Source organism: Durio zibethinus, chromosome 1, assembly GCF_047325235.1.
Source record: "Durio zibethinus cultivar Kanyao isolate XHJ-2024 chromosome 1, ASM4732523v1, whole genome shotgun sequence".
NCBI classification, from domain to species: domain Eukaryota; kingdom Viridiplantae; phylum Streptophyta; class Magnoliopsida; order Malvales; family Malvaceae; genus Durio; species Durio zibethinus.
In genome coordinates, this window is record NC_143162.1 from 16,452,378 (window position 1) to 16,456,541 (window position 4,164).

Sequence of the window (4,164 nt, forward strand, 5' to 3'; positions counted from 1 at the left end):
TCTAATTATATATATGTTATTGTATTTATCCTATAATATATCTTTTTTTTATTTATCTGTTCTAATTATCTATTATTTTTTTATATTTATTTGATTTTTATTTTGGAAGGTTGAGATTGAAGCTGAAGAATCCTATTGGGAATGGGGATTCAATCATAAGAGTCCAAATTGGATTCAAAGATTGAATCCCCGTCCAAAGAGGAATTAGGATTGATCAGGAACTCTTGATCAATCCCTATATAAATGACCCCTAGAACAAATGCAAACACACAGAAAAACAGTAAGCAAAAGCTACTGATTGAGAGAATAGGGACAGATAGAGAGCTAAGAAAAGGTTTAGGGGTGTTCTGGGAGTGAGAAGAATTTTTTTGAAGTTTTTTGGTGATTTTTTTTTTTGGAAATTTTTGGAAATTCCAGATTCCGGTGAATTTTTCGACGAAGTTTGAATTTTTCGGCAAAAATTTCGGCCAAACTTGAAGTTTCCGGCGACCTGCCCAGTTTCCGACAAAGAATCCCAGAAACCGGTGATCTTCCGGTCAACTTCCGATGAACTTTCGGTGAAATTTTCCAGATTTCGGCCACATTTTCCAGAATTCGGCCGATATTCAACCAGAGTTCTTCAGCTTTTAGAGAGAAGGGGGAGGAAAAAGGGAAGAAGAGAGAGAGAAGGGAGGAGTGTTCTGTCGAAAAATAGAGGGAAGTGCCTTTTATACCCTCTCAAAACGACGTCGTTTTGGGCCTTAAGTAAACCAGAGGATCCGCGCGTTTTGCCGAGACCCGACCTGACCCGAGCGTCAACCAGCTTCCTGACCCGCACGTGCCTGCCCCCTCCAAGCCGAGCCGAGCTCCAAGCCGCCCCCCCTGAGCCGTTTTTCTTCCTTGAGCCGAGCTGAGCCGAGCCGCTCCAGGTTTTTTTTTTTTTCATTTCTTTGTTTATTTGTTTATTTATTTTTTATTTAGATTAGGTTTATTTAATATTCTTTTCATCTTTATTTTTTTTATTTTTGTTTTACTTTTCTTTATTTTTTTATTTTTATTTATTTATTTATTATTCTATTTTCTTTAAATGAAAATCAAAACTTTCAAAAAAAATATATTTTTAAGGAAAAGTTGAAAATATCAATTTTCCTTAGAAATAAATTTTCAAAAAGGGATTTTTGAGGAAAAGTTGAAAGTATCAATTTTCCTTGGAAATCAAAGTTTCAAAAAAAATATTTTTGAGGAAAAGTTGAAAGCATCAATTTTCCTTGGAAATCAAATTTTCAAAAAAAATATTTTTAGGGAAAAGTTGAAAGTATCAATTTTCCTTGGAAATCAAATTTTCAAAAAAAATATTTTTAAGGAAAAGTTGAAGTATCAATTTTCCTTAGAAATAAATTTTCGAAAAATGGATTTTTGAGGAAAAGTTGAAAGTATCAATTTTCCTTGGAAATCAAATTTTCAAAAAAAATATTTTTAAGGAAAAGTTGAAAATATCAATTTTCCTTAGAAATAAATTTTCAAAAAGGGATTTTTGAGGAAAAGTTGAAAGTATCAATTTTCCTTGGAAATCAAAGTTTCAAAAAAATATATTTTTAAGGAAAAGTTGAAAATATCAATTTTCCTTAAAAATAATTTTTCAAAAAATATTTTTGGGGAAAAGTTGAAAGTATCAATTTTCCCTACACAAAAACAAACATCCTTTCATTCCCTTTTATTTTGATTTTTGATTTTTTTTCTTTAAATAATCCGACGACGGAGCCTCTGCAAGTGAAACAGTAGTTTTTCTTGCATACTCTTGAGGTGAGAGAATTTTCTCAATTTTCTGCTAAAAGTATTAGAGTTAATTGAGAAAATTTCCAATAATTAATTACTTGGTAAAATTTTAAGGCTTTTGGATAACACAAATTTAAGTTGGTACCATCTTTTGATGGGCGTTGTGAGGGTGCTATAACCTTCCTCACACGTAACCGAACTCCCGAACCCTGTTCTGGTTAGTAGACCTGAACCTATTCTTTTAGGGACCCTTAAACTTAGGTGTTCCCTGAAAGGACAGATTTTTTAGGTGGCCAATCACACCTAGACAAAAAAGATTGGTGGTGACTCCCTTAGGTCAATGTCTAGCGATAGATCCCCAGATCTAGACGTTATGACAGCTTGGCAACTCCACTGGGGACTTTGAGAGTCAGGCCAGCAAATAATTTGTGTTATCCAAAAGCCTAATAAAATTGAACCTTTTTGTATATATATGTATTATTGTTTATTCATGTTTATTTACTTTGTTAATTATGTCATTCATGTGCATGTGCATAACATGAGCTCTACACCCGAGCTCCGTCCCTCTAGGAGGGAGTAAAGTACCTATTGCTTTCATGAGGTCTAATGCCTCCACAGTGGCTAGTGAAATACTCCCACTCAAATTGAACCTTTTCCGCTTGTAGCCTATAATGAGTGAGGATTAGGGTGCCTTACTAGTCTATGATGGACAAAGATGTAAGGAGCAATTTGAGAACCTTTAGATTTTGACCTTAATACCGCATATAGTAAACCTTAAGAGTGCCTAAACCTAGGATAGAGCCCTTTCTACCCAATGATAGATATGCCCTAAAATTAAGACCCAAAAATGGTGTTTATCTAATCATTTTGATTGTTTAACTTTGTGCATCATTTTCATTATCGTATGCAACATTATGCATCAGCATCACTTTCATTTCATCCATGGAACTAACTATGTTGTTTGTCTGATTGTATGCATCTGCATTATTTTCATGATCATGTTTTAACACAATCATTTGCATCCATTTCATATTAGATTTGATTCAGTAAAATGTACATTTCATTCATGCATCGACGCATCATACATAAAGCATAGCATAGCATTTTTAATCATAATTGTGGTGCTGAAGGTTCAAGGATAGCTCCACCAAATAACCCCACTCACCAATACAAGAGCTCAAGCCAGACTAATAGAACAAGAAAATTTCAGTCGTCTCGAGAGAATAGAAAAAGCTCAGGAAAAATTTAAAAGGGGAGTTGAATAAGATTTTAGGGGCAAACTGATCTAATATGGTGGTCCAAATTTTGAGTCGAATGTTACTCATCGACAGTGAGCGGAGAGAGCCTATTTTCAAGAAGTGAATTTCAATTATCTATCCTACAATTGAATGGAACATCGATCATATTCCAGTAGCTACAGCTGAAGATGTGAAGCTTGCGGTGGCTGTTGCTCAGAGAGCTCTTTCTAGAAACAAAAGCAAAGATTAGGCTTAAGCTTTTGACGCTGTTCATGCCAAGTATTTACGGGCCATCATTTCTAAAACAACAAAGAGAAAATTTGAATTAGCAAAGCTTGAGTAATTGATTACGAGAAACCACTTGATGAAGCAATTTGGGACATTGATGATGTTGTTGGATGTTTTGAGTACTATACATACCTTACCGAAAGTTTAGATACGAAGCAAAAGGTTGCCATCTCTCTTCCTATTGAGACATTTAAGAGTTATGTGCTTGAGGAACCACTTGGGGTCATTGAATTGATTACTCTATAGAAGTATCCACCGTTGATGGTCGTCTGAAAAGTAGCTCTTGCTTTGGCTGCAGATTATGCTGCAATACTGAAACCTTTCGAGTTGGTATCTATTACCTATTTGGAGCTGGCTGACGTGTGTAGGACGGTTGGTTTTCCTCTAGGTGTCTTGAACATTCTAACTGGATCGAGCCCATAAGTTATGATTTCTTTGGCATATCATCCAAATGTTGGCAAGATTGCCTTCACCAAAAGCAATACAACTGGGAGCATGATAATAGAAGCAGCCACTCAAATGGTCAAGCCTGTATCTTTAGAACTCAATAGGAAAAGCCCAATCATTTTGTTTAAGGATCAAGAATATGAAGAGTCACAATGAATCAATGGGGCGAGATAAAAATCTTTCACCTAGTTGCCTAGGGGCATGATTTTAGAGAGGATGTTAAAATTGGTTGAATGCCACTTATCATTCTAAAAGTTCTTTTAAAGTAATGTTAAGATTTCTTTTTTGCAATATGATTTCACTTGTTATCATCTTAATAAGGGCAAATTAATGCATTTCATTACATTTTCTCTTTCACTCGACCATTATTCCATGTCCTATTACCTTTCATAACTTCACATTCCCATTCTCAAATTTTGGATGATGAATATTTGGA

The 4,164-nt window shown here is 34.8% G+C and overlaps 1 pseudogene; it reads left to right on the forward strand.

The window, feature by feature from the left end:
• The first annotated feature begins 3,129 nt into the window (after positions 1-3,129).
• On the forward strand, positions 3,130-3,884 carry LOC111311175 (aminoaldehyde dehydrogenase 1, peroxisomal pseudogene; annotated as a pseudogene).
• Positions 3,885-4,164: the final 280 nt, after the last annotated feature.